Source organism: Peromyscus maniculatus, chromosome 1 (genome assembly GCF_049852395.1).
Source record: "Peromyscus maniculatus bairdii isolate BWxNUB_F1_BW_parent chromosome 1, HU_Pman_BW_mat_3.1, whole genome shotgun sequence".
Taxonomy (NCBI): domain Eukaryota; kingdom Metazoa; phylum Chordata; class Mammalia; order Rodentia; family Cricetidae; genus Peromyscus; species Peromyscus maniculatus.
Window position 1 is genome coordinate 422,323 of NC_134852.1, and position 20,169 is coordinate 442,491.

At 37.8% G+C, this 20,169-nt stretch overlaps 1 pseudogene; it reads left to right on the forward strand.

Annotated features, from left to right (window-relative positions):
• LOC143271863 (vomeronasal type-2 receptor 116-like) overlaps window positions 1-20,169 on the forward strand; it is a 34,685-nt pseudogene that overhangs the window by 2,958 nt on the left and 11,558 nt on the right.

Genomic DNA, 20,169 nt, shown 5'->3' on the forward strand with positions numbered 1-20,169 from the left:
TTATGGACCCTTCCATCCTATCCTGTGTGATCATGATCAATTTCCATATCTGTATCCGATGGCCCCCTAAGACACATCTCTACCCCTGGCCATAATCTATTTGATGCTTCACTTCAACCTGAACAGGATTGGGTTGTCTATATTAAACAATGATCAGGCTATACAATTTCTTTCACATTTGAGAAGAGACATGGAAAAAATACAGTCTGCTTCACCTTTGTAAGCATGATGTCAGGCAGCATATCAAAAGCTGAAGTGTATTATAACAAAATCAGGACACCATCCATGAATGTAGTAATTATTTATGGAGACACAAACAGAATTCTAGTTTTGGGCTTTTGTATGTGGGACTCTCTAGGAATACAGAGAATATGAGTCACCACCTCACAGTGGGATGTCACTACAAGTAAGAGAAGATTCACACTTGACTCAACCCTTGGGTCTCTAGCTTTTCCACAAAACCATCCTTTGATTTCTGGTTTCAATTTTATATTTGGACATTGACCCATCTCAAATACTCAGATGAATACCTGGGAAGGCTGGGGAAAAAAGTTTAACTGTGAACTGTTGGCTTCTAAGTGTAAGACACTGAAAAACTGCTTATCAAATGCCTTGTTGGAATGGATAATGTTCCAGACTATTGAAATGGCTATTAGTGATGGAAGTTATGATGTATACAATTCTGTGTATGCTGTGTCCCTTGCCCTACATGAGATGCTTTGTCAACAAGAAGATAATCAGCCAATGCACAATAGGAAAAATCCTGATATTAGCTTTATGAAGGTAGTGTTTCTTCTATTGGATGGCATTTGGTGTCATCAAAGTCATAGTGCTTAAAAGTCCCTCAGATGTGCAAATCTCGTGTATTAAGAAATAATCACCAAAAGGGAAGATTTGTGAACATTTTTTTCTTTCTGAGGAAGTACATGTAGGAGATGTAGATGTAACCAACCGTCTTATTAAATAAGAAACACAGAAACAATGTAAAAGAGAAAGCCGAGAAGTCAGAGCTCAGAGCTAAAATCTCACCCTTCCTCCTGCTGTCCCAGCTTCGCGAAAAGAGACCTCCTTCCTATCGGTTCGTTTTTCTAAAGTATGTTGTTCTGCCTTCTCATTGGTTGTAAACCCAAACACATGACTGCCTCGTCACTGTCTGAATGTACAGCCCCCTAGGTCTTAAAGGCATATGTCTCCAATGCTGGCTGTATCCCTGAACACACAGAGATCTTATGGGATTAAAGGCGTGTGCCACCACCGCCACACTCTTGCTATGGCTCTAATAGCTCTGACCCTGAACACACAGATATCTATGGGATTAAAGGCGTGTGCCACCACCGCCACACTCTTGCTATGGCTCTAATAGCTCTGACTCCCAGACAACTTTATTTATTAACATACAATCAAAATAATAATTCAGTACAATTAGATTATCACCACATGTAGGTGTTGTTTTTAGTCTCTAATTCAAAGCCAATTAAGTGGAAGAGACAATTTATCAATGAAAATCAGTGATTATATTACAAAGCACCCAAATATCAGCAGTTCATCCTAATACTGAAAACATATCAACCCTTAGTCATTAATGCTCTCCATGTTTAGAAGATGAGCCCTCATGTATTAATTCTCAATTATGTTGTAATCCATGTAGGAGATGGTTTTCAAAAGTGTGCTTAGCTAATTCTGCCCCTACTCTAGGCTCTGGGGAGTAATTATGCATGAAATTGTACTGTGTTCCGTAGAGTGCATACATGCATATTCATGTATGTGAATGGATGCATCTCACTCTATATGGAGGTATGTTTCTGTGTTTCTGTGTGTCTGTGTATGTATCTGTGTTGCTTTACATATATGTGGGGTTGTGTCTACCTGTGTATCTGTCTGTGTGTATTTGTCAGTGTATGTGTCTACATGTGCCTAGGTGGGTATTTTGCATGTTTCTGTGTAGTGTTTGACATCCTTATGTCTGTGTTGGTGTATATGGGTGTGTCTGTTGGTATGTCTTTGGATGTGGGCATAAAGTTGTGTTTGTCAATGTCTCTCAGTGTATTTGTTTGTATCTGTGTATCTCTTCCCATGTGTATTTTTCTGGGAACATATATGTTTGTGAGTGGCCTGAGTAAATTGTGATTGTTTCTCTTTTTGTGTGTCTATATGGGTGTATACATCTCTGTGTCTATATGTGACAGCATGTTTCTCTGTGTGTCTTAGCATGTATGGGAATGTGTGTAAATAAGTATGTTGTTGTATTATGTTTGTATCTTTGTGTGGAAGTGAGTATCTCTCTGTGTAGCAATGTGTGTGTGTGGGTGTGTATGTGTCTAGTTGTGACCTCATGATCTAATTCAACAGTGTTACTGCTCTTACTTAATCTCAAATATTATATTGAGTAGATATAGAGAAAACAGACAGCCTTGTCTTCTTCCTGATTTTAGTGGGGTTGCTTTGAGTTTTTTCTGCTGACTTGGATTTTGCCTATACGGTGGTTGTACATTGCCTGTATTATTTTGAGTTTTGTTCCCTGTGTTCCTTCTTTCCCCAAGACTTTTATCATCAAAGTTGTTGTATTTTGTCAAACATTATTTCAGCATCTAATGAGATTATCATGTGGTGTTTTTCTCTTAGTTTGTTTATACAGTGGATTACACTGACTGATTTTCATATGTTGAACCATCCCTCAAAATCTGGGATAGAGTCTATTTGGTCATGATGGATGATCTTATTGATGTGTTTTTGGATTCAATTTGCATATATGTTTGAGTATTTTACATCTATGTTCATAAGGGGAATTTTTATTTTTTTATTGTGGAGTTATTTGTGGTTTGTGTATCAGATGACTGTGGCTTCATAAATTGAAGAGGCTGCTGTGCGACGGTCTGTATGTCAAATTGCTCTGATTGGTCAATAAATAAAACACTGGTTGGCCAGTGGCCAGGCAGGAAGTAGGTGGGACAAGGAGAGAGGAGAAATCTGGGAAGTGGAAGGCTGACGCAGAGAGTCACTGCAGCCGCCGCCATGACCAGCAGCATGTGAAGACGCCGGTAAGCCACCAGCCACGTGGCAAGGTGTAGATTTATGGAAATGGTTAATTTAAGATAAAAGAACAGTTAGCAAGAAGCCTGCCACGGCCATACAGTTTGTAAGCAATATAAGTCTCTGTGTTTACTTGGTTGGGTCTGAGCGGCTGTGGGACTGGCGGGTGACAAAGATTTGTCCTGACTGTGGGCAAAGCAGGAAAACTCTAGCTACAAGGGGCAATCATTCTTCTGTTTACATTTTGCGGAATATTTTGAAGAAAATTGATATTAGGTCTTACTGGAATATCTGGTAGAAGTCTATCCTAAAGCCATCTGTCACTGGGATTGATTTGTTTTGGAGACTGTGAAAGACTAATTCTATGTCCTTAGGGGTTGCGGGATCATTTCAATTGTTTGATCTCGATTTAAACTGGTAAGATGTATCTATTGAGAAAATTATGCGACTCTTTTAGCTTTTTCAAATTTTTAATTACAAGTTTTCAAATGTGATGTAATGATTATTCAGATTTCCTTGATATCTATTATTATATCTCCCTTTTAATTTCTGACTTTGTTATTTGGATATTCTGTCTATCTTTACATTAGGTTGGATAAGAGTTTGTTCCTGTTCTCAAAGAACCAATTCCTGTTAGATTGAATCTTTTTTTGTTGTTCTCTTTTTTTCTATCTAATTGATTTTACACCTGAGTTTGTTTATAATAGTGTCTATTCCTCTTGGATGGGGCTTACTTCTTTTTGTTCTAGAGCATTGAAGTGTATTGTAAATTGCTAGTATTGGTTCTCTCCATTTTTTTTGGTAAAAAGCTAAATAAACAAACTTTTCTTTTACCAACACTGCCACTTTCTCCCATAAATTTGGGTGTATGGTATATTCATATTCATTTGTTTCTCAGAAGTCATTAATTTCTTTGTTCTTTCCCTGGATTCCTTAGTCATTCATTAAAGGTTTCAGTTACCATGAGTTTGAAAGCTTCTGTTTTTTTCTCATATTTTCGATGTTTGGGTTTAATTTGTAGTGGTCAGATAGGAGGCAGTGTGTTATTTCTATTTTTGTGCATCAATTGAAACTTGTTTTGTGACCTACTATGTGGTCAGTTTTGGAGAAAGTTCCATGAGGTCCTAAAAAGAAGAAATACTTTGTGTTTGAGTGCAATGTTCTGTAGATATCTATTAGTTCCTTTGATTTATAACATCTAATAGCTTGAGCATTTCTCTGCTTAAATGACCTGTCCTTTGGACAGAGTGGGATATTGAAATTGCCAACTATCAATGTCTGATAATCAATGTGTGATTGAAGCTTCAATTATGTTTCTTTTATAAATGTGAATGCCCTTGCATTTAGAGCATAGATGTTGAGAAGCGAAAAGTTATCTATGTGGATTTCTCATAGGATACATATGTGGTACCCTTTCTCATCCCCTTTTGTTAATTTTGGTTTCGAGTGCATTTTGTTAGATGTTAGAATGGCTTCACTATCTTGTTTTCTAGTTCATTTGGCTTAAAATATTTTTCTTGCCATTAACTTTGAAGTATGACTATTTTGATTTTGAGGTACACTTATGAATTCCAGAAGAATGATGAATACTCTTTACACATCCATACTCTTGTTTGTCTCTTTCTATTTTGGAGCTGATACCACTGATATATCAATGACCAATGATTGTTAATTTCTTTTTTTTTATTGTTGTTGTTGATGGTGGCACTTGTGTGTGTTTTGCTTCTTTGCTTTGCTGGTAAGAAATTATTTATATCCTGTGTTTTCATGGATGAAGTCAACTTTCCTAGTTTCAGTTTTTCTAGTATTCCCTCCTGTAGTACAGTATATGTGGGTAGATATTGTTTAAATTTGATTTATTATGGAGTATCTTATTTTCTCCTTTCATGAGAATTGATTGAATGTTTTGCTGGGTATAGTAGTACGGGTTGTCATCTGTGATCTCATAGCATTTGCAGTACACCTGACCATATCATTCTGGCTTTTATAGCTTCCATTGAAAAGTCAGATGAAATTCAGATAGGTCTGCCTTTATATGTCACTACAGCTTTTTCATTGCAGTATTTAATATTCTTTCTTTGTTAGGTATATTTTATCTTTAGATTAATTTGCAAGGCCATCCTTTTTCTGTTCCAATCTATTTGGTGTTTTTAAAATTTTTTTGTACCTTGATAGATTGTCTCCTTTTCTAGGTTAGGAATATTTTCTTCTACAATTTAAAAAAAACACATTCTGGGAATTTCAGATATGATTCTTCTCATTCTTCTAGTCCTATTATTCTTATGATTGACATTTTCATAGTGTTGACCTATTCCTGGATGTTTTGTGTCAAGAATTTTTAGGATCTAACATTTGATAATTGTATCTATTTTTTCCTCATATCTGAATGCCTCAGATTCTCTCTTCCATCTCTTGCATTTTGTTGGTGATGATGATGTGTGTAGTTCCTGTTTGTTTACCTAGATATTCCTTTTCCAGAATTCCCTCAGTTTATGTTTTCTTTATTTTTTTCTAATTCATTTTCAGGTCTCTTTTATTATAAAAGTTATTCATTTTACATACCAACCACAGACTCCCTCTTTTCCCTCCTACCACTCCTCAGCATTCCCTCCTAACCCATTCTGCATTCCCTCCTCTAACAAGGTAAGACCACCTATAGGAAGTCAGCAGAGCTTGGTACATTCAGTTTTGGCAAGTCCAACCTCCCAGGCCCCACATAAAGGATATGCAAGGTATCCAACTGTAGGTAGTGGGCTCCATAAAGCTGGTTCATGCATCATGGATGGAACCTGATCCTACTGAGAAGGGGCCCCTTAAACAGATCAAGGTATACAACTGCCTCAATTATGCAGAGGGCTTAGTTGATTCCCATGGAAGTTCTACAGGTGTTGGTCTAAAGTTTATTTTGGTATGGTTGTCTCTGTAGATTTCCCCATCATGATCATGATGCTCCTTGTTCATAGAATCCCTGTTCCCTTTCTTTGATTGCACTCCTGAAGCTTGGTCTGGTGCTTGGCTGTGGTTCTCGGCATCTGCTTCAATTAGTTCCTGGATGAAGACTCTATGATGACACTTAGGGTATTCACCAACCTGATTACTAGGGTAGGTCAGTTCAGGTACCATTTCCATTATTGCTAGTAGTCTAAGCTGGGATCCCCCTTGTGAAATCCTGGGAACTTCCCTAGCATCCATTTTCTTTCTGTCCCCATGATGTCTCCCTCTAACATGGTATCTCCTTCATTGATCTCCTACTCTGTTCATGCTCTTGCTGAACCCTTCCATTCCCTCATGTTCTCATCCCTGATCCCATGCCTGCTTTTCCCCCTCTCAGTTTATTCTTGGAGATCTCATCTATTTCCCAAATTCCAGGGTAATTCATGCATCTCTTAGGGTTGTCGTTGTTAGCTAACTTCTCTGGAGCTGTGGGTTGTAGTCTGGCTATTTTTTGCTTTATATCTAGTATCCACTTATGAGTGAGGACATGTCATGTTTATTCTTCTGAGTCTGGGTTACCTCATTCAGGATGACATTATTAAGTTCCATCCCTTCAGGTCTTAAAGTTATATTCATTTCTTTCAACTGATTTTCCCCCTTCTTTAAAGGATTTACTCATTTCCTACATTGTTTCTTTTGTCTTTTCCTCTATTACTTTCAGGGAGTTTTTTCATTTCTCCCTTAAGGTCCTCATTCATCTCCAAGAAGTTGGTCTTAAGGTCTTTTTTATTCTACTTCAGCTGTGTTGGAATAGTCAGGGCTTGCTGTAGTAAGATAGCTAGAATTGCTAGTGTCATATTGCCTCAGTTGTTGTTGATTGTATACTTACACTTGTGTCTAGGATTCTAAGTGTGTGGTGAATATAAGCCTAGGTGCTCATTTTTATGTTCATCTTATTTGGATGTGTTTTGTTCCTTTGTTTCTGTTTTCTCTTTTTTTCCTCCAGTCAGCCTGGGATTCTTCAAGACATCTCCACTTGAGTTGGAGGAAAAAGTTCTGGTGTCTGAATTGGCCTCTGGTCATTCGGGGGGACTCTTTCCAGGTTGGGGCTGGGGAACTCTGATGCACAGGGATTTGTGATTATAGATAGAGTGGAACACCATAATGTGAGATAGTATAGAGGTGGGCTTTCAATGTGGACATCCTATAGTCCCGCATGTTCTCCAGTTGATCAGAGATCACTTAGTATTTTGTGTCTGCTGCCTTGTGGTGTGGAGGGTTATGGATGGGTGATAGCTTTGGGGGGACAAAGACAGTAGGAGATGTTCAAGGATGGGTGGCCTACATTGAATTCTGGTGGCCATTTTTATCTCTGATAGATATGCGAAACTCTGACCCATTGGGGTCTGGGATAATGTAGAAACAGTTATGAAAACGGGATAGATTAGGCTGATACTAAGAGAGTGAGAGACCTGGGGAGTTCAACATGCAAATGGCCTATAAAGAGTTTTGTTGGCAGGAATGTGAAATGGTTGAGTCTTGATTGACAAGTGTATGGTTGGGTTGAATCATTGACTTGCTCTGTCACTGGTGCTTTATCTGTTGTTAACAGTCATTTGTTCATCTGCCCAGGAAACCACAATGTTCAAAGCACATGTGAAAACAGTAAAACTTTTCTGAACAGTCAATTAGCAAAAAGTAATTAAATATTAAAATAAAAGTAATCAGATGAATCTCACAGTGCTACACTGGTTGCATCATAGGAATGTATTATAGCCTCTGTTTTAAACACACAAGTATGTTTTGCATCATGTGTTCCATTATATCATGCACATTATTATACTAATTGCAGGTAATTACTTTCCCCTCCATTCCAACACACCCATTCCCACATTCCACTCCCCAGATCAGCAGCAGACTACATGTTGGTCAATCATTTCTCTAACTCTGACCCTGTTGGCAATGGAACCCAGGAATCTCCCTTTCGTAACTTTCCTCCTCTCACTCATTGCTTTAACAGAGCCCCAAATTCAAGGAGACATTCCCTAGATACTTATATTCCACTCCAGGCAGGGAAGCCTAAAACTTAACTGCAAATGTTCACCTCTCCTTCAGTTCCTCAAAAAAAAAAAAAAAAACAAACCAAAAAAAAAAAAAAAACAATGCCATGTCATATACCCAGTTCTGTACCCGATCACCTGCTTCAGCCAGTACATCAACTTCTCCAGTAAATCATACAGATCTTCCTCAACAAACTTCCTTGTCCATATTTTATGCTTTTTTTCCTAGTCATGCAACTTGAGAAACTATACCTATGGAACACTCGAGAAACTATGGCCAGAGAAGCAGATTGGCTATCCACAGATATTCACCTCTGCTTCCATTCTTCACCTGTCAAATCACACATTACCATTCTCAGTTTTATAACAGTTTCTTCTCTGGCCTTTCCTGACTCTCTTACACATTCCTAGGGGACTAAGACATAGTGGTGGAAAAACCTAGTTTCCTTGCTTCAAAGGAAACAACCCTTTCCATCTTTCTACCTCGGCATTCTTCCTTAATATTTCTCAGCTCTTAGTAACTAAAGATTTATTTTTCATGGGAACCTCAGTGACTAGGCCTCTCAGGATAGCAGAAATGTTTATACCAGGCAACATACAGCCACCAAAATTTACAATGACAAAATTAAAATAACAGAATAAAACCAACCCTGGTGCATCAGCAGGCTTTTAGGAACCAAATACTTATAATGGGACACCTTGCACAACCTTGGCCAGGGGGAAGGGCTTGGACTTGCATCTACTGCATATGTCACCCCATGGGAGACCTTGTCTTATTGTGGGGAAGAGTGGAGGGTAGGTTGGGTGGGGGAGGTGGAGGGAGCTGGAGGAGTTTAGAAGGCAATCTTTGATTGGTGTGTAAAATGAATGGAAATTTTTTTGTTACCCTCTCTGTTTATTTAGCATGTCCTTTAGAACTTGATTTGATATTTCTATGACTGCTTAGCCTGTAAGATTATGTGATATACCTGTAATATGCTTTATATTGTAGTAAGCAATAGACTGTTTCATTTTAGCTGACACATAAGATGGTGCATTGTCAGTTTTAATTTGTGAAGTCATACCCATGATGGCCATAACTACTAGCAATTCATGATTAACGAAATCGCCCTTTTCTGAACTCAGAGCACTGACCCTTTGAAATCCTGAATACGTATCAATAGTGTGTTGTACTTTTTTTTGTTTTTCAAATTCTGCAAAGTGAAACACATCCATCTGCCAGATGTCATTCCTCTGAGTACACTTTGGGTTACATCCTGCTGGTAGCAGAGTCTGATTTCCAAAACAACAAGTGCCAGGGACAAGGACAGAATCTCTAGTTAGTGGAAAAATACAGACCCCCAATAAGACATGGAACTAGATCATCTTACAGTCAGGTTGCCTAGGAACAGGACATTGAGTCAGAGCCCTTGACCCTCTCACCCTGTAAACATCCTATACAAACATCCTGTTAGCTTGCCCCACCTTATGCTGATGACAGCTTTGTATCTCCTGTCCCTACATTCCCTCCTTAGGGTGGTCGAGAACCCATTGAAGCCCTGCAGGTGGGGCAAACAAGTAGGACATTTCCTTAGAATTTCCCTGGCTTGTTGCCATATTACGGAAAAATACCTTTTAAAACCTTTCCTATTGACATGACACTATTTATGAAATTCTGAGGCCTCCATCACACTTCCTATCAATAATTTTTCAGTCTCATCTTAACCTTGTTCTAGAGGGCCTGGCAGACCCATATGGGATCAGATGTTAGCTATATATATAAAGGATGACTCCTATTCCTCATTACATCTTATAACTGAATAAATAGTGAAGTTTATTCTGACTCATCAGACATAAATTCTGTAGTCTCAATATGTAATACCACTTTTTCAGCATATTGAAAGTCAGGAACTGTTGAGAGTTTCTGAAAAATCCATAAAAATCAACAGAATATTGCACAATTTCATTTTAGTACACAATTTTAAGCACTTTGAACCACTTTAGTTAAATTTTTCTGATGTGTAACCTGCCTTTCCTTTTTTCTTTGTGTCTGTCTAAAATTTATGAATTTTACATATTGGTGTTTCCTGTACAATGTGAGGCAAAACCCAATCAGCTCTCTTTATAAGTTGAATTCTATCACTGTTGGGATATTTGCTATTAATCTTTCCCAAAAAATTATTTCAACCTCTTTACCAAGTTTCATTGTCTGCCCATAATTTGTCAATGTCCTCCTTAGTTAACGGTATGACTGTTTTTGCTGGGACTATACCTGCTAATTGATTAAGTCTCAGTTTTCCTTTTAAAATCAAGTCAGAGATCTTTTCCACATAAGTTTTAAATTTTTCTCTATTTATATGGTAGAATTATCATTCCAATATATCTTCACTCTGCATTAAAATTCCTGAAACAGAATGCTTAGAGGGTAAAATAACCAAAATGTAATCAAGCTTGGATGCACAAATCCACATGTACTTCCTGTACTTCCTTTTCCACCAAGGCAAAATCTCAGCTTCAGCTGATAAATCTCTTGGACTATTTAAGACCTTGTCACTGTCTAAGGTTTTGAAAAAATCACTCAGTTCATCATTTTTTGCCCCAACAATGGTTCACAGCTAGGAAATATTTTCAAATAATCTCTGAAAGTCATTAGGACTCCGCAATGGACCTCTTCTAATTTGTACTTTTGGGGTCTAATTTTTGTAGACCTATTTTGCATCCCAAATAATTAAAAGAATATCCTCTTTGTATCTTTTCAGGAACAATTTGCAATCCCCAACATGGCAATGTTTTCTTTATTTCTTCAAACATTCTAAATTATCGGCATTGAATCATCCAGTAAAATATTGTCCATTCAATGATAAATTATAGACTTAGGAAACTGTTTATGTATTAATTCCCATGGCTGTGGTACACAATATTGGCACAGAGTTGGGCTATTTCACATTCCCTTTGGGAGAACCCTCTATTGATATCTCTTTGTTTTTTGAGAATTATTATATGTAGAGACTGCAAAGGTGAATCTTTCTCTGTCTTTTTCTTGTAAGAGTATTAAAAAGCAACAGTCTTTTTTTAAATTTATTTTATAATTTAATTTAATTTTACATATCAGCCACGGATTCCACTGTCCTCATTCTCCAGCTCCCCTCCCCCTTCCCCCTGCCCACCCTCCATTCCCATTCCTCCAGGAGAAGGACTCCCCTGGGGATTCAGCTTACCATGATAGATTCAATCAAGGCAGGTCCAGTCCACTCCTCCCTTCGCCAAGGCTGAGCAAAGTGTCCCTGCATAGGCCCCAGGTTCCAAACAGCCAGCTCATGCAAAAAGGAGAGGTCCCAGTCCCATTGCCTAGGGGCCTCACAAACCGTTCAAGTTAATCAACTGTCTAAATTATCCAGAGGGCCTGATCCATTTGGGGGCTCCTTAGCTATTGTTTCATAGTTTATGTGTCATGCTAGAACTCTCATTCAATGACTGATGCAAGCAGATGCAGAGATCCACAGCCATGCCCCAGGTGGAGCCCCAGGAGTCCAGTCAGCGAGAAAGAAGATGGGTTGTATGAGAAAGAATTTTTGAGACCATGATTGGAAACAGCACAGGAACAAATAACCAAACTAGTGAAAAGCAACAGTTTTTAAATTGATAACTATAAGTGGCCATCCTTCAGGTAACAGAGTAGGCAAAAGAATTCCAGATTGTAGAGAGCCAATTGGTTGAATTACTTTGTTAATTGCTCATAAGTCTGTTACCATTCTCCATTTACCAGATTTCTTTTTAACAGAAAACACAGGAGAATTCCAAGAGCTGGTTGATTCTTCAATATACTGGACATTTAACTGCTCTTATATTAGCTCTTCTAAAGCCTGCAGTTTCTCTGTTGTTAAAGGTCATTGCTGAACCTCTATAGGCTTGTCTTTTAACCATTTTAAAGGTAGAGCTGTTGGTGTCTTTGGAGGATCATCAGTTGTTGTGCCCTGTTCTTGTACAATCTGGGTGGCTATTGACAGCTCTTTAGAATAATACCTTCTATTATCTCTCTCAGAAACATGTGTTAGTTTATGATTTGTTTCTGAGGTTGGAGGAATGGTAATCTGAGTATTCCATTTTTGTAATAGATCAGAGCTCCATAAGTTCATAGCTATATTAGCCACATATGGCTTTCATTTTCCTCTCTGTCCTGCTTGTCCTACACAAGCCATCTTGCACTCTGTTTCACTTGAGATGATGTTCTATTCCCTAACAGCTGAAAATTTACCTCTTGCAGAGGCCAATTTGGATGCCAAAATTCTGATGCAATTATTTTCACATCCATACCCATGTCTACTAATTCTTCCAAGAAACCACAATTTATTTGTACTTTTAATTTTGGTCTTTGTTCATTTAGAGAAGTTTGTCAAGAATCTGCTTTATGGTTCCTCCAGAATTTTCGATTTTTCTGCTGTAGTTGTTCTATCCTCCCGAGCAGTCTGGTTTATTTCAATAGTTATTTGGTTATTTAATTGCTCTGAGTAGGGGTTTCTTTTATGATGGCATAAAGGTCTGAACAGAATTTGCTGTGGGGGCCTATATGAAGGCCTTCTGGGAGTTTCCTGAAGGCAAAGGCAAAGGATTACATTGTCTGTCTATTATTGATCTACATTTGTTGGTCTAATGTTTATGCTTACCACACCTTCTGCATAGTCCAGAATGGAGGGACATTCTTTTGCCATTGTTCTTTGAATAAACAATCTTTTAAGGAACACCCTGTTTATACTCGCTTTTCTAATAATTTTGTTTACCACAACCAAAATTTCTGACCTTTTTTCCTCAAAGGTTTTGAAATCACTTCTATCCACATCTCATCATGGTCATGAGATTCAATATTAATTTTGTCCCTGATCCAATCCTCCAAAGGTGCTGATCATGCTTTTAATGGCCTGATTATTCTTTTGCATTCTTCATTTGCATTCTCAAAAGCCAAACATTCAATTATTTTCTGTCCAGCTTCTGAATTTGGTATTATTCTATATACTGCTGAGGCCAGCCTTTGTAAGAAATCTGTGAAGGATTCTCTGGGACCATGTACACCTTTTGTGAATGATTCAAAATTTTTCCTGCTTCCTCAATTCTGTTCCATGAATTCACTGCTGCCATGTGGCATAGAATTAAGGATTGGTTATCATATAAACAGTATCTTTGTATATCATCATATTCGCCTTATCCAAGAAGTTGATTCTCGTAAATTTCCACACCTCTTGTTCTACATTGGCTTTTTATTGTCTTAGCCTCCTCCTTTAACCATGTTCTCCACTGTAATTGTGCTCCAGACTCTAGGACAGCTGTTACCAGTTCTTTCCAGTTCTGAGGAGTTATACTATTCCAAGTTTGCCTTGAGTATAACTTTTGCTTTATGAGTGGAAAATGCATGCCATATGATATAATAGCTTCCTTAAATCTCTTTAAATCTCCCATTTCCACTGGAGTCCAGTTAGCTTGTACATGCCATTAAGCAGGTAATTCCTGTAAAGTTACCAGATCGATTAAGTTTGATTGTTTGGAAAGAGGCTATGTTTCTTTAACCATATAAGTCAATCCTGAAATTATTTCACCTTTAAATTCTTTTCTCTGCGTCTGAATTTCTATATAAATCATTTTTAACAGATTTTACTAAAGCTTTTATCTTGGCACTTAAATTAAACCACAGTTTTAATACTATAATAAGGATGATTAAAAAAATAATATTCATAATTGATGTTATATACATCCCATCAACAATATTCACCCTCTCTTTTATTGTTCCATTTTCACACTGTCTAATGTGTTATCAAAAATACCAATTTTGTTCCATTGTAAATATGTTTCCCAATTTTTAATATGGGAAAAAGTTGTCTTTCAACTAGTTTCTCCCTTTAAGGTATCTTTATGAATTAAGTCTGCTTAGCACAGTAGATGTCCAAGGAAATTTAAAAGCTACTATCTAGTCTGCTGGTAGTCCAAAATTGGAATTACAAGAGAGAGGGGTGAGTTATTACACACCAGGAGAAAAAAAATAACAAATTCTAGCCTTCTGCTCTGGCCTGAGCCACACCTGGCCTGAGCCTCGGAGTCAGTAACCCCAAAAGCAGTCCGGCCACTTGCAGGTCTGTTCCCTTGCTGCTATGGCTGTGTCCAGCTAACCTTACCTCATCATGCAACAGCTTCCAAAGTGTGTGCTACTTCCTGTTTCCCTGCACATTTATTACCTTGCTGTTCTCCCCCTCATTGGCTCTTAGCTTAGCTGCCTCACTTCCTTGTCACTGCCTGTCTGTTCAGACCTCCAGGTCTGTATGGCTGTTAGTCATACTAAAGGCATGTATTCTGTTCCCTAGCATGGCCTTGAACACAGAGAGATCCTGCCTGCCACATGATCAGATCAAGGCATGTGCTACCACTGCCTTACTTTTGTGTTTATTTAAAATGGCATGCTATTTCCTCTGATCTGCAGCCAAAATTTATTTATTGACATACAAATAAAATATTACTACATTTCAACACAATAAAATATTGTCACATCCAGCTTATGTCATTTCAACTTCACAGCACAGGACATTAGATTCAGTATTTGGGTCTGGTTGAAAATACCATCCAGGTTTGGATAGTCCTTCTGTTGAATACGAAGAATTAATTTTAGGTCTCTGTCCATATTAACCACCATATCCTCTTACAGAACATCACCCAAAAACATGCAGTTTCCATTGGCCTTAACTTTTTCCATGGATGAAGTCAATAGGAATCCTGATCTTTTGCCAAATATGTCATTAGTATTTGAATTGCTGGAGGGTGGATCCATGAATATGTCAGAATTAAACAGAATAACACATTTTGGTGAAGAAATTCAAGATTATTCCCCTAATTATGAGTGTAAAGGAGAGCCTCGTTGTATAGTATTGCTGACAGGACCAGATTATGAAACATCTACGCTATTGGGGATATATCTGGACCCCGGGCTATCTCAACAGGTGAGATTTTTGTGGTGTGGGTTTTCAAGAAATTGTGACTCTGTTGGAACAATACCAAGATGCTAAGAAGAGTATGTTGAATTGTTGGAAACAGTGGGGTTCAAGAGTACTATTCAGAGACTTGATGTGGCTTCATTTCCTTTTTTAAAGTTGAGATGAGGGAAAAATTATAGGTGAGAAGTTTTTATAGAACTCTTTGCTGAAAGTGTGTTTACAAGTTCTTAGAAGTGCATGCTACCTCATGCTGCTCCCTGTGTCCTAGGTCCTTCAGCTTACCTTTGGACCTTTCCATACCATCCTAAGTGATCATGAAAAATTTTCCTATCTATATCAGATGGCCCCCAAGGATACAGCTCTACCACTGGCAATGGTCTCTTTGATTCTTCACTTCAACTGGAACTGGATAGGAGTGGCCATCTCTGACAATGACCAGGGTGCCCAATTTCTCTCACATTTGAGAACTGAGATGCAGAAAAATAAAGTCTGCTTTTCCTTTGTATGCATGATCCCAACCAAATTCCTTACATACATGTCAAGAGCTGAAGTGTATTATAACCAAATCATAACATCATCTGCAAATGTAGTCATCATTTATGGTGACATTGACAGTACTCTAGCTGTGAGCTTTCAAATGTGGGAATCTCTAGGTTTACACAGAATATTTTTGACCACATCACAGTGGGATGTTACTACAAGTAAGAGAGACTCTACAATTGGCTCATCCCATGGGATACTAGCTTTTACACACCACCATTCTGAGATTTCTGGTTTTAAAACATTTGTCCAGACACTGAACCCTCTGAAATACACAGATGAATACCTTGCAAGGCTGGGATGGATGAACTTTAACTGTGAGGTCCTAGCTTCCAAGTGTAAGACACTGAAGGATTGTTCATCCAATGCCTCATTACAATTTCTAATGGGACAGACTATTGACATGGCCTTTAGTGATGACAGTTATGACATATATAATGCTGTGTATACTGTAGTCCATGCTATCCACGAGATGCTTCTTCAACAAGTGTATAATGGGAATGAACACTACGATAACTGCTTGAAGGTAGTGTTTTTTTTTCTATTGGATGAAATTATATATCATCAATACAGCCTTTAAGAATCTGTCAGATGCTCCAATTTACTGGACGAGCAAATATTTAATCAAATGGGAATATTTTGAAATTGTTTGCTGGTAAGGAGTTAAACCTAGATTCTGATATAAATATTAATGTCAAAGCAATGGAATGGAGGACACAATTTATCAAGGAATATCAGTAACATAATTAGAGAACACCTGAATATCATTTAACGTCTTCTATTACTGGAAATATAACAGTCCTTCCTCATTAACCCTCTCCATGATAAGAAGATGAGCCCTTGTTCATTGATTTTCAAACGTGGTAATCAGTGTATGAGATGGTTTTCACAAGTGTTCTCAGCTGATTATGCCCTAGTGTAGGCTCTAGGGACCTATTTGGCACACTGTGAGTAATTACACAGGAATTACTGTGTAACAGTGGTGCTCTTATATATTTCTGAACATATGTGTCCATGTGTGTGAATTAATGGTTCTCACAGTGTATGGGAGAATGATTCTTTTTTTCTGTGTATCTCTGTGTATAGCTGCATTGCTGCATATATTGTGCATATCTGTCTATCTGCATATTTATCTGTGGAAGTGAGAATAGATTTATCTTTTGTCAATGTCTTTGTGTATGTGTGTTTGTTTTATGTATATTTTTCTGTGTTTTTCAGTTCAGCTGCATGTCACTACTTCATGTTTTGTGTATCTGCTTTCACATATGAATATCTGTTTTTCTCTCTCTTTCTCTCTCTGTGTGTGTGTGTCTGTCAGTCTGTCAATAATTTATTGTGAGCCTAAATTTGTATATGTCAATGTTTCTCTGTGTGGGTGTTTCACTATGTGTATGTCTCCCTGTGTGTATTTGTCTAAAAATGTGCGCATTTGTGTGTGAGCCTCTGTGATTTTCAGGTTTCTGTTTCTGTGTGTCTGTTTGGGTTAGTATGACTCTCTGTTTCTGATTGTATTTTGATGTGTGTGTCTGACATGTATACATGTGTGTATATTGTATGTATCTGTATTATGTACATATGTCTGTATGGATTTGAGTCTCTCTTTCTCTTTCTCTCTCTCTCTCTGCTTTTTTCTTACCAAATTTTGTGTGTGCATGTATGTCTGGGTTACTCCTTGTAGTTTCCTCTGAAAGAATTTAAATTCTAAGAATGTTATGAAATTTTATTTATCCACATTCTTTTATTTCTCTTATTATATTTCTCTCATGGACAGCTTCAATAATGTTGCCTTTAAGAAGAAATATTTATATGTTTTCTGACATCAAGAAAGGACACATACATTATAAAATGCTGCCTCTCTTTCAGCTGCACTCTTTTCTGAGGAAGACTCATTTCACTAATCCTGTTGGAGAAAAAGTCAATATGATCCAGAGAGAAAACCAACAGGCAGAGTATGACATTTTCCAGATTTGGAATTTCCCAAATGGATTTGAAGTCAAGGTGAAGATAGGAGAGTATAGCCCATATTTTCCACATGGTCAAGAGCTCCATTTATATGAAGACATGATAGAGTGGGCCACAGGAAGTAGACAGGTGGGTCTGACCTAACTGTAATTATTTCTGTCATACAGCAGTAACACTGTCACGTGGGTCCATTTGTGCTGCCTTGTAACTGATGCATTGAAATAGACTGCCACATTAAGAAGCATTTTCTAGCCTCCCTCTTTATGTCTCTTCTTTTCAGTTCTTGATGTGACATTTTGTTAATTCTTTGAGGTTCCCAGACATGCATACCAGGCATACAGTGATTTTTCAATCATTCCAGAACATGTTTCTTGTTTTTATAACAAAAAGAATATTAATAGTTATCACTGTACTATATCATTTCCAGTGAAGCATTCAATATCTTCTTGATACTATTCTGATTACTATATAGTGCTTGTCATTTCTTTTGCTGAACCTTTCACATAGATGCTGAAAGACTGAAGGTAAATGTAAGGAGGAGTAAAGTAAACACATACAAATCATTAATTATTATTAAATATTTTTTTAAACCTTTGAACCCACAGATCCTAAATTGCCAACATCTCTAACCAAATATTAAGATAACATTTTCATGGCCCATTTAGATTCCCTATGAATTGTAACTATGTTCATTTCTTTCTTTCTTTCTTTCTTTCTTTCTTTCTTTCTTTCTTTCTTTCTTTCTTTCTTTCTTTCTCTCTGTCTCTTTCTTTCTTTGTTCCTTTTTTCTATTAAATGTGTATGGATGACTTGTCTGCATATATGTCTCTGCAACACTGGTATGCCTGGTGCATATGAATGCCAAAACAATGGCTTGAATCTCTGGGTGGTAGAGAGAGTGCAGGGCCACCCAGTGGGTGCTGAATGTAACACTTGAACCTTGTTTATGAGCAGTAATTGTTATAGACACTTGAGCCAATTTTCCAGCCTAAAAGCATGTTCTTAGAAAAATACTCAATAGAGGAAAATTTCATGGTCCCATTAGTTCTTTATAATTCTCTCAAACAAACAAGGATGTGCCTATTTTTGTCATCTGTGTGGGGAGGATGTATTATTGGTAGAAAAAATAGCTTTTGAAATGTATAAAGGATGTATACTTCTACAAACCTAAAGTATATTATAGGAATGAATTCTGATGTGGGTGGTTTTAAGGTATCTAGTTAAAACTTTCTGACAGCTCTCATTGGTCCTAGAGGCGAGTGACTCTTCATACCCAGTGAGCCCTGCCCCTAGGACCAATTCCTGGCCACAACCATTTCCCCCAGGAACATTGGCCCAACTTGGCCTCAGTTGATGGCCAGTAGGCAGGGTTCCTTCAGGAAAGCCCTTCCCTCACCATGACCTCCCAGTACACCCTGCAATCTACATGCCCTGTCCCAATACCTGTCCTACAGAGAACCGAGGGAACTTCCTGAAGCTAGGAAAACAACCCCAGCTATCATCAGGCCTAGAGAGAACTCTCATTGTACAAAGAGCTGTCACTGGACCAAGAGTAACCTCAGGAGACAGGGAATCTGCCAGCCCTCATCAGAACAAGAGTAGCTTTTGGAGAAGTAGAATCTGCCACCTCTCAATGTACCAAGAGAGTCTTCCTGAAACACGGAATCTGTAAAATCTGACTGGACTGAGAGCCCTGATAAGACCAAGAGTGGATCAGTGAGCCACAGAATCAACTACCTTGCATTGATCCAAGAGAAGCTCCCCAAGACACAGAATCTGCCTGCTCCAATTAGACCAAGAATAAGATGGGGCTGATAGCTCCCTGAGCCACAGACACAACAAGCACAGAGTGGACCAACAGCAACTCACTAAGACACAGGGCCCTCTTATAATCATTAGAGGAAGAGATGGGCCAATGTCAAGCAGAAGTATATACAACAACATAAAGAGCAATACAACATCACCAGAATGAAGGCCTCCTCCAACAGCAAGACCTGAACATCACAAGGTAGAAAAAGAGGAAGAAAGCAACATTAGGAATGGCATAATGAAGATGCTAGAGGCTTTTCAAGAAAAAATGTAATTGAGGAAGAGAATAACAAAAAAAAGTGGAAGAAATCAATAAAGAAATTGACTAAAAGAAATAAAAAATTGGAAGAAGTCAATATAGAAATCAAGGGAAAGACAAATAAAGAATTGGAAGAAAACAATAAATTCCTTAAATAAAATAATGAACAATCATTTAAACAGGTGAGGGAAACAGTTCAAGACTTGAAAAGGGAAATAGATACAATGAAGAAGACACAAACAGAATGAATGCTAGAAATAAAAAATGTGAGTAATCGATCAGGAAACACAGATGCAAGAATAACCAAGAGAATACAAGAGATGAAAGAGACAATCTCTGGTCTAGAGGATACAATAGAGGAAATAGTTTCGTCAGTCACAGAAAATACCAAAGCCAAAAAGGTCATAACACAAAATGTCCAAGAAATGTGGAACACCATGAAAAGAACAAACCTACAAATAATAGGGATAGAGGAAGCAGAAGAATACAAACTCAAAGGCACAGAAGATATATTCAACAAGATCATAAGAGAAAACTTGCCCAACTTAAAGAAGGAAATACCTATGAAGATAAAAGAAAGCTATAGAACACCAAACAGACTAGACTCTCTAAAAAAGTCTCTTTG